The following is a 12367-nucleotide window of genomic DNA, read 5'->3' on the forward strand; positions in this document are numbered from 1 at the left end:
TCACAACTAGCACTTCAATGCCAATAAAACACCTTCTCTGTTGATATCCGACTGAATTTAGTGCCCCACTACATGCTCATGGAGACACGACAATAATCACCACAAGAGGATTTAATATGTTGCTTTGTATTCACCTGTTATTTACTAGAATTCTCATCCAGATTTTTAAGTTTCCTGAAGACATAAAGTATATATCTTGCTCACCACTGTATTCCTCTCACCCACTGAGTATTTTTCACATAGTTCAGTGAATGTTGAGCAATAATCATAATGCTACTTTGAATCCTTAAGCTGAGTCTGAATAAAATTATAATTGAGTGGTCTGGGTGCGTTCTGGGTTATTTCTCTGTCAGAAACAGGCAGAAAAATGTCGTTATTACTGTTATCTGATCTCTAAGAATATTTTCACAGTTTATTTTTTCTTAAGTGATTATTTGTGTGATGTAATTGTTTTAACACAAGACTATAAACATAAACTTTAATAATCAGGATTTGACGCCTTTCCCAAATCTCCCACCTATAAGAAATTTAAGTTCAGATTGAGTGATTAATTTGTGTATTTAAAACTTACCAGAGGTAAACAATTTTCAGGAAAACATGCTTATCACTAATGGTAACGTTGGAACATGGAAAAATAATACCCAGTAACTTGCTGCTTCTAATTTGTGGTTTTTATAAAGAAATGATTCCCTTTTAAACATATTTCTTATGCATTAATGATAACTACCACAGAAAACCTATAGAACGACACGGAAAGGTAAGACAGTTTTTTAATTTGTACCTCTCTATATTAACAGCATTAAAATATTCACTGATTCATAAGGCTTGAAAAATACCTTAAAACTGATCTAATACTCTTTTACATACAAAAAAGACTATGTATACACCCTTTCAAATACGTATTTTTCCTTTCTTATAAACAAACACAAGCTTGAGGTAGACAATTATTTTTCACTGTCATCATTCCATCATAGACCCAGAGCTATTTCTAAGAAAAGATCTCATTTTTATAGAAACTCAGAAAATTATAACAAAAGAAAACTTTATTCTAATAAGGCTGGTCTGCAGAAAAAGGTACAATTTTATCCCTTCAAGGATGATACAAATTAATTAAAATAGGGTTGTTCCTGACCCTCAGCAATGGAAATCTACACAAATAGAGATAGAGAAAGAAAGAAAAACTACTTTAATTTTGGGAAAACCATTACTGGCTTCTACAGATTAAACAACATCAAACAGAAAAACTACAAGTTAGGTATAGCCATAAATAAATTGCCCTATAGAATTCAGAGAATCTCTGTAGTTTGAAATAGGAATGAATATCACTGGAATTAATTGCTATTCCCAAAATAGCTCTGTATTTCCATATAATGACTCTAAACACTACCTAATCACGTCTCCCCTAAATTACCGCAACAAACAAAATAAGAGATTGTGTTGTTCAAAGTATTCCAACAATACTGAAAACAGCAGCAATACATTCCAATTCACTTCATTGTTTTATTTATTCATTTGAGGAACTTGTAATCTAGTGTGTAAGGCAAAGAAACAATTATCAAAAGTTCAAGTAGTACTTTGTACAGTGTGCTGTGGATCACAGTAAGATGGCAGAACAGAAAATCCCAGGCCTTGACTGCCTACAAAAATATCAATTTAACAATGCTATGTGGACTAAAATACCATTATGAGATTTCTGAAACGCAGTTTAGAAGTTGCAGTGCCACAGGGGAAAACACAGCTGAGAACAGCAACATTTCAATGAGCAAAAAGATTAATTTCACTTTACATACACAGCCCTTTTCCCAAAGCCCACACAACTCAATCTCTAGAGAGAACACTCCAGCTCAATCCTTCTCCTTTGGGGAACAAGGAAAAAGAAGAGGAATGCATGCATGCAGTGTTTTAGCTTTTCAGAGGGCTGCCCAAGAAATGATTTCTGTTTTGCTTCATTTGGGGCATTAATGGAACCAGTATGTCTTGGATGTCTTGAGACAACAGAGAACAAAGAAGAATTGGGAGAAGAGCTTGCTATGGCTGGCACAACTCAGTGCACTCAGGAGAAAGAGCACAACTCCAGCCTTCCACCTTGGAAAGGAGGAGGAGAAGGGAAATGTGGATCCAGTGTTCTAGTTTTTTTTGGAAAACTACTTGAGCAACTGGCATCTGTCTCACTTTACTCAGGGCATTAGAGGGAGCTGACACACTCTGAATGCATAGATGCCACTGAGAACTACAGAAAGGAGACTTGCTGGTGTAGAACCAGGAAACTTTCACAGAGAGACTTCAGAGGAGCAAGAGATTATAAGCTCCTGAAAAAGAAACTGTTTTTTTTGTTGTTGTTGTTTTTTTTGTATTTGTTTTTGTTTTTGAGACAAGGGTTTGCCCTGTTGCCCAGGCTGGAGTGTAGTGGTGTGCTCATAGCTCACTACAGCCTTGACTCTGGGCTTAGGTAATCCTCTGTACTCAGGTTCCTGAGTAGCCAGAACTACATGTTTGTGCCACCACACCTAGCTGATTTTTTATTTTTTGTTGAGATGGAGTCTTGCTATGTTGCTCAGGCTGGTCTTGAAATTTTGGCCTCAAGCAATCCTCCTGCTTCAGCCTTGCAAAGTGTTGAGATTACAGTAGTGAGTCGCAATGCACAGCCTACAAACATCTTCAATTGAGAAATTGAATTCACAGGCCCCAGAGAAGTTCTATTTCCCCCTAAAATTTTCAGAGGCCCTCAGAATCTCTGACTGGGCTGATTGCTGAGAGTCTTTCCCTATACAAAGTCAGGTCATAAAGAATAGGAGAGGTGGCTCTTTTTAATTTGTGTAGATCCCAACACAAAGTTATGAACTACACAAAGAAATAGAAAAACCTGACCCAAGAAGAAGAATAAAATAAATCTCCAGAAAAAGATTCTAAAGAAACAGAGATATATGTGTTACCTGACAAATAATCAAAACACCTGTGAAAAACATGCTCTATGACCTCAAGAAATGATGCCTGTACAAAATGTGAATATCAAAAACAGATAGAAAATTTAAAAGTAGCCAAACAGAAATTTGGAGTTGAAGAATACAATAACTGAAGTAAAAGCTTTAATAGAGAAGCTTTACAACAGAAGCTTATACAAGCAGAAAAAGGAATTGTCAAACTCAAATATGGGTGATTTAAAGTATCCAGTCAAAGGGAAAAGGAAAAAAGAATCAAAAGGAGTGAAGAAGGCCTAACAGACTTATCAGATACCATCAAGTGCACTAATATGCACATTACGAAAATTCCAGGAGAGAGAGAGAAAGGTGTGGGAAGTTTAAAGAAATAATGGGCTAAAACTTGCCAAATCTGGGGAAGTAAATGAACGCCCAGATTTAAGAACCCCATTGGATGTCAACAAGTAAGAATCCAAGAATATACACACCAAGACATGTCATAAGGAAATTGTCAAAAGTCTAAGACAAAGAGAGACTTTTGAAAGCAACAAGAGAAAAACAACTTATTATATGAAAGGGACTTCCATAACCTTATCAGTAGATGTCTATCAGTAGTGTCTCAGCAGAAATCTTGCAGGCCAGAAGAGAATGGTACGATTTATTCAAAGTGCTGGAAAAAACAAAACAAAACAAAAACCTGCCAGCTGGGCAAGAATACTATTCAGGAAAACTATCCCTTAAAAATGAAAGAAAAATAAGGACTTTACTAGAAACACAAAGCTGAGGAAATGTATCACCACTAGACATGCCTTACGAGGAATGCTAAATGGGGCCCATAGTACATAAAGCAATTTATAGCTCCAATGAAATCTATATTAAAATCCCAGTGGCATTTTTTTACATAAATAAAAAAATTATAAAATTTATACAGAACCACAAAGAACTCTCAATTGTCAAAACAAACTTGAGAAAGAAGAACAAAGCTGGAGGTCTGACACTTTCTGATTTCAAAATATATTGCAAAGCTACAGTAATCATAAGAGCATGACACTGGCATAAAAAAAACAGACATACAGATGAATAAAACAGAGATCTCAGAAATCCACACATCTATAGTCAACTGATCTTTGACAAGAGTGCCAAGAACACATAGCGGGGCAAAGATAGTCACTTTAACTAATGGTGCTGGGAAGACTGGATATGTACATGCAAAAGAATAAAACTAGGTCTATGTCTTACAACATACACAATAAATCACTCGAAATGGATTAAAGACTTAAGACCTGAAACTATAAAACTCCTAAGAAAAAACACAAGAGAAAACCTTCTGGACATTGATCTTAGAAATGATTTTTTTTTTTGTTATGACACCAAAACACAAGCAACAAAAGCAAAAATAGACAAGTGGGACATCAAACTAAAAAACCTTCTGCACAGCAAAGGAAAGAATCAACAGAGTGAAAAGACAACCTACAGTATGAATGAAAATATTTGCAAAGCATGCATCTAATAAACAATTAATCTCCAAAATATATAAGCAACAGTGAAAAGCAAATAATATTGACTGATTAAAAACTGGGCAAATGACTTGAATTAACATTTCTCCAAAGAAGACATACACATGGCTCATCGTCATTAATGATCAAGGAAATGTAAATCAATCCCACAGTGAGGGGCTACCTCATACCTGTTAGGATGCATTATTAAAAACAAGAACAACAATAAAAAGAAAATAGCAGGCATTTGTAAGGATGGGGAGAAAACTGGAACCCTTGAACACTGTTGGTAGGAATTTAAAATGATGCAGCTGCTATGAAAAAAGGTAGAGAACACAGTGTGTAGGTTCCTCAAAAAATTATAAAGAGAATTATCATATGATCTAACAACATTAATTGTTCCCAATTCCCATTGGGAAGATGGGGAGCTGCTTTTCAGTGGATACGGTTTCAGTTATCCAAGATGAAAAAGTTCTGGAGACCTGCTGTACAACTTTCTGCATATAGTTAACAATAGTGTACTGCACACTTTAAAAATTATTTAAAAGGTAGCTCTCTGATTATCTACTTTAACTGCAATAAAAATAAGAATGGAACCTCTTTTATAAACAAAAAACTACACATATATATAAGCATTTTCAAATCTTAGGTACAATTTTAAAGCAATTAAAGGTTGGAGGGAATATTTTTAAGTGGGAAAAGGTCAGTGACCCTTGAAAGTTGTCTTTATTCAAACATCAAAAACAGTGTCTGAGTTTTTGTTAAAATTCACTCCTGATTTTTGATCACCTTCCTTTGGGGCCAGTGGGAAGTTCAAATGATGCAGTCTCTGACCCGTGTATGTAAGAACCTCATCCCAGACAACAAAGACCTATATAGTTGCATCCTTAGGAAATTTAGAAATAGAATTTATTAGTACCAATAAATTACATTAAACAGATCCCAAACATTCAATATGGAATTCTATACTAAGGCATGACTTATGGAAAAGTAATTTCTTAAATAAGATATGCTAACTACCTGGTGTGTTTTATGATTTCAGTTTATTCAATGTCAACATCCATGCCAGATAATCACACAGACCTTCTAACTTATGTTTTCATAAAAACTATTATTGCCAATAAATCAAGTAAAATGTAGCCAAGAAATTGTTGCAAACAACCTCTGGAATAACAGTCCTATAGAATTCCCTTGTTATCTCCTTCACTGACACGATTTGTGTTTATTATTGTGAAATGTCTTGAATCCCGAAATATCTTCCTGTTAAAAACCTACTCCCATACTATATTTAGAAAAAGTGGTGGCTCTTAGTTATTTATGTCAATTGAACAGTCAGAAAATGTTTATCAGAAGGGTTTTTGAGAATTGTCTGTTAATTCATGTGTTTTATTAATAATTCTATAATTATTTTATATGTCATTAATCTCTTACCTCTTAATTAATTACCTATTATTTAGTTATTATGTGAAGCCGTGACAATATGTAATTGAACACTATAAGTTTTTCAAAGCAATCAAAATAATGAGAGGGAAAGAAAAAAAGATTGATAATTGTACCAATTACTATAAGCCAGGTGTAGACCCTGGCTTATAGATACATATTTTACATAATTTTGACTTTTATGAATCATTCCAGATAATTTCAAGATGGCCATTCTATATTCTTCTTTTCTAGAATTATGAAGCCTGTCTGTAATGTGAGACAATGTTACCAATGATACATACTAAAATACATAATTTGACTTAATGAAAATAACGTATACAGATATATTAATATATAGACTGTATGTAAACACATTTTTCCTAATGAACTGACACCATTGAGTAACCCAATCTGGGATTTAGTAGCCATTATTTCTACGTGTGCCTAGAAGTTTGATGCAGCCATTTATTCATACCTTTCAACTCTGCTTCTGTTGAACTTTGCCCTTTCTCTTTCCCAGCACTGTCCAACGTTATTAATAATTGGACTATTATCTTAATATTTTACCATCCAGCAGATATGGTCACCCCTTGATGTATAGCCCTCACCAAAATTTTCTCAGTGTCTTTAGAAGGAGAAAACTTGCTTACAATTTATGATATTCACCATTTTGAGGAGAAAAGGAGAAGTATAAAATGTTGTTTAAAAAAAGCCAGTATTTTAAATGCCAAGAAATAACCCAAATATAACATTAAAACCATGAGGGTAGAATGGAATGTTAGACATTTTTAAAGAGAGAGTGAACATTTGTATTCACAAAAATGAGTGGAAAGATACAAGATCAGACAAGTGTGATCTCTGAGGTGAAATAGGAAATAGGGATGACAATATTGTCTTTCTGTATACCTTAATGAGTAGAATACCTGGCTTAATATTATATTTTTGTCGATAAGCCTAGATTAATGGAACAGACATTGAGTCGATATATAGTGGTAAATAAATACATTATTTTTTGTTTATTTTAAAAATTTCTACCTTTGCATTTCAATCACTCATAGATTCTCTAAAGTCAAATAATTTTTGGCTAAACTGATAAAATTTTGAATCTATAAAATTTAAGGCCACACTGCTGGATGTTGTGATCCACCCAAATATCCAGGCATATTAGGAGACCCTCCGTGCACATCTATGAACCACTGACTGACTCTCCTCTCCTCTACTTCTCTGCTTTATATATGTTAGTTGACTTTATCTTTACAGCAGCTTTGAAATAGGTTTTGTTTTTTTTTTACTCTCACTTCTCAAATGGCAAGCCTGTTAAGAGCAGTTGATGAAATACTCATACATACCTGATCAAGGTTAATTCAAAGCTGGAGGACATTCAATTGCACTATGTTTTCTGTCCTCCATTCAAAATTCCTGAGACTGCACTGTCGATGTTGAAGTTCTGCAGTATCAGTTGTAATGCTTTCACAAAGCCAGAAATTTTGGAAAGTTAATTAAAAATTTTTTGTCTGAATATAAGTATATACACAATAATTCCAAAATTCATCAAATATCCTTTACTTAGTGACTGAGAATAACAAAAAACCTAAATTAGCGTATTTTTGTTTTGCTTAAACATAAATTTAAAACAGTTGTACTTTTCTTACTTCTTTTTTTATTTTATTATTTTTTAAGTGAAGTGGCCCAGGTTATTAACATAATAGAATACAGTTGATCCTTCGACAATGCGGGTTTTAGAGACACTGAACCCTGTGCAGTCGAAAATCTGTATATAACTTTTGACTCCCTCAAAACTTAACCATAGTAACATAATATTGACAGGAAGTCTTACTAATAACATAATTAACATATATTTTGTATACTATGTGCATTATATACAATATTTTTACAATAAACGAAGAGAAAAGAATGCTATTAAGAAAAGCATTAAAAAGAGAAAATGCATTTCATATTTAATAAGTGAAAGTGGACCATCATAAAGGTCATCTTTGTCATCTTTACATTAAGTAGACTGAGGAGGAGACTGAGGAGGACAGGTTGGTCTTGGTGACTTTAGGGATGATGGGGTGGAAGAAACTCCATGTATAAGTGGATTATTCCTGTTCAAACCCATGTTGTTCAAGGGTTGACCATGATATAACAATAATAAAAATTCTTATTACAGACCAGGCGCAGTGGCTCATGCCTTTAATCCCAGCACTTTGGGAGTCCTAGGCGGCAGGATCACAAGGTCAGGAGATCGAGACCATCCTGGCTAACATGGTGAAACCCTGTCTCTACTAAAAATACAAAAAATTAGCTGGGCGTGGTTGGCAGGCGCCTGTAGTCCCAGCTACTCAGGAGGCTGAGGACTATATATATTTATAAACATATTTATATATATTTTTATATATATTATTATTATTACAACTACCTTTAGGCTTCACTTTATTATTGTTTGTCTTACATTTCTCCATTAGCTACGTGTATATGAAGAACAGAAGCAGCAATGGCCAAAAATAGGAAAGTTATATGTTTCCACTATAATAATAAAATTCTGTTACTCTTAGTGATTTTTGAAAGAACTCATCTGGGTATGTAAAAATCATGTCCTAATAGGAAAACAGACTGAATACTGAAAATGGCAAACTTGTAAACACACTTGTGAATTCAGTTTTACTGAAACCCATTGTTTTAAATAAATACTCTCATGATTTCTTAAAAGTTTGTATTTAGTGTCTATGTCAAAACAACAGAAACGTTATGCACATTGATTAAAAAGTGAGCAACTTTATATAAATTTATGAGTTTATATTTTTTCCTAATTTTTAATCTTTGCCTATATGTAGTAGGAGAGTTATTAAATAATATTTTCCTGATGTATCATTTATGAAAGATCATTTAGAAGAAGCAAACACTTTAAAAAATTACTATAATTGCTTCAAGTAAATCTCTAAATAAACTCTTAGCAAAGTGTTGGAAAAAAATCTGCTTATTTTGGAAAAATATTCAGAGTAGTGAAATATTTTCTTCTTAAACATACAGGATATATGCTACAGATTTAGGTTGTCATCTTCTGAAGTTCTAATTAAAAATGAATGAACATGAGTTTGAAATTGTAAAAATGCCTTTATGCCTACAGTTTTGATTTGAGGCATTTCCATTTGCTGGAAAATGTGTTAATAGCTTATCGTCTGCTAACAGCCTTCTTTAGATTAAATCTCACAGAAGGCTGGAGGACAGAGGGATCCCCAGATTCTACCTGAATTACAGGAATCCCTGGCTTCCCTGGAATAGATGAACTATCATGGTATACAGTAACTACTCAAACACAGAGTATATCTATCATGTTCTGGTTGGATGTTTTTTCAAATACCAATTATTGTAAGAGTAAAGATAGCATGTTTGTTGGTGGAATTTCCAGGGCACAGAAATGAAATAAACTTCTAAGACAGTGGTTTATAAAGTGCAGTCCACAGACCAGTAGTGGCAGCATCACTTGGGGACTTGTTAGAAATGAAAAATTTCAATTTCCATTCCAGATCTATAAAATCAAAAACTCTGAGGTTGGGGTTCAGCAGTCTGTATTTTTAGCAGACTGTCAAGTCATTCTAATGCATTGTAAAGAACCACCTCTTTACAATGAAGGTAAGTGGTCACTGAAACAGGTAAAACTTATGTAAGAAAAGAGCATAGGAGGGGAAAGAAAAGTAAGCCAAATTCCTTTAAAAAGTATGTGTTTAGTAAGTTGTCATTTTCCATCATGGTTAGTATGGGGCTGGAGTTTTGCCAGTCTAGAAATTTTCTGAGAGAGGTTAGGGAGGACAGAGAAAAGAAGGATAATGCAGTTTTGCAGTCTTTAATTTGAAACATTTAAGGAAGAATAATCCAGTTATTTCATCTGAAAAACTTTTTAAAAATCTACTTCCTTGAGTTGAAAAAATAAAAAATAGCTTAAATAAATATTATTATAATTAAAAATAAGGAAAAATGAAATTGGGAAATAATCTATTTAAGTTTTCTTTGATATAACCTTTAATTTACTTTGATTTCTTTTTCATAATTTATAAGCCAGTGGAAAATGAAATAACCATTTCAATCAAAGTTGTGATTGAACATCCAACAACTGTAAGATAAAAGGTGGAAATGAAAGAGTGATATTTAACTGGTGAAATTGCTCCCTGGGGGTGCCTATGCTTTGATCATTAATCTTAATTGGATGGTTCAGTGACCAGAATGGAAAGGCTATTTCAGAGCACAATACAACTTTGTAATCTATAACCATGAAAAAAGTTGTTACAGATTTACACTATTAGCCACTATTCTTTCCATGATGTCAATCAATGACATTGGGATATTTACCGAAGGTTTAGCTAAATTGAAGTTGCTAATAAAATGTGCACATAAAGGAACATATTTCAGAGTCTGAAAATATAAAAGAATGTATTTCAGAGACCGGAAGCTTACAAAGTCCAAGAGAATAATGTTATTGCAATAAAGTTAAACAGCAATTATAAGTTTTAAGCTGCAATTTTTACATAGTACAGAACTTTACATTATAGTAGTGAAATTTTTACTGTAACAAATTGTTAGTTGAATTATTTCTAAACTAAACAGAACATGCTATAAACTTTCTTAAATGACAGAATCATATTTTGAACATCAGTCAGTATGATATCTTATACTGGATAACTGAGATGCATTTTCAAATAAAGTATTTCTTGTATCAGTTCTTAATGACCCTATTTTATCACCATGTGCACTTTCACATACATTTAGAGTTAAACATAACCAAGGTGATGTAACAAGAGATATTAAACTCTGGTCAAGAACTCAAGCCTTGGCACCACACTGCCTAGTTTTGATTCTGAGGTTTTATAGTTGTTGAGCCTTGGCAAGTTATTCATCCTTTTAGTCTGGATTTTTGCTTTGAATATAATAGTTATGATAATGGTATCTACATCATGGTATTGTTCTGAATATTACACGCATGTTTATATTAATGTTGACTATGATTGTATATGCCTTTTGTTAACTTTACAAATGATGAAAACATCTTTCTCATAAATAAGTTTCTCACTCTTCAAAGAAGCATTTATTTATTTGCATTTTACACCCATTAGGAATATTAACTCTGATCGCTGCATTACCATACTGAAGGTTATTTGGTGTTAGTTAAGCATATAAGTCCCTCATGTCTTCACTCTCTTTGTGTTTTATGGGATAGGTTACGCACATACATAAAAGGTAGTGTAGTCCCAGAAAGTAAATGACATTCTCTTAAGAACAATATGTCAAGAAAAAACTTTGATATGAAGACTGATATCCTCCATTTCCATTCTTTTGTTGTTGTTTTTGTTGTTTGTTTGTTTGTTTGTTTCTTTGAGACAGAGTCTTACTCAGTTGCCCAGGCTGGAGTGCAGTGGCATGATCTCAGTTCACTGCAACTTCCACCTCCCAAGTTCAAGCGATTGTCATGTCTCATCCTCCAGAGTAGCTGGGATTACAGGCATGCACCACCACACCTGCCTACTTTTTGTATTTTTAGTAGAGATGGGGTTTCACCATGTTACCCAGGCTGGTATCGAACTTGGGAGCTCAAGCAATCTGCCCACGTCAGCCTCCCAAAGTGCTGAGATTACAGGCATGAGCCACCACACTGGGCCCAATATCCTCCATTCTTAAGGCTGTTGTCAGGGTCAGAAGTGTAAGACTAAAAAACTCATTAAAATTCAGCCATCCTGGTCCCCCAGACATATTGTGAAAAATTTTAGTGTGTGTGTGTGTGTGTGTTTGTGTGTGTGTGTGTCTAAATGTGTGTGCAAACTATATCAGCTGTGTGACCAAAGAAATGAAAAATGGGAATCCAGACTTCTGGTCCTATTGTTGGGATTATAACAGAAGCAGAAACGGAAAATTTTGAATGGATTTCTGGTTGCTGCCAAGTGGGCAGTTCCTTCAGACACATCAATCAGGATTGAGTGAGTTATAATGTACCCCATGGTTACGGATTCCTTCAGATTTTGGTGCAGATAGCTATGTATGGTATTCCCAACCTTAACACCTAATATAATGAACAGTTGAGATCTTAACAATGTGCACCCATCTTTCCTAGTTCACTTTAATGTTTTTGGACATGGTATATATTAAGCAGTTCAAACTATTATAACTTGTCATACCATAGACTTGGTGGCTTAAACAATAGACATTTATTTCTCACAGTTCTTGTGGCTGGCAAAGTCTGAAATCAGGGTACCAGCATGATTGTCTTTTGGTGAAGCCTCACTTTCGGGCTCATCTTCTTTTTTTTTTTTTTTTGAGACAGAGTCTCACACTGTCACCCAGACTGGAGTGCAGTGGTGCAATCTCTGCTCACTGCAAGCTCCACCTCCCGGGTTCACGCCATTCTCCTGCCTCAGCCTCCTGAGTAGCTGGGACGACAGGCGCCCGCCACCATGATCTGGGCTCATCTTCTTGCTATGTCCTCACATGGTGAAAAGAGAGAGAGAAAGAGATTGAGAGATATTTTTCGTGTCTCTTCTTATA

Source organism: Chlorocebus sabaeus, chromosome 24 (assembly GCF_047675955.1).
Source record: "Chlorocebus sabaeus isolate Y175 chromosome 24, mChlSab1.0.hap1, whole genome shotgun sequence".
NCBI lineage: Eukaryota > Metazoa > Chordata > Mammalia > Primates > Cercopithecidae > Chlorocebus > Chlorocebus sabaeus.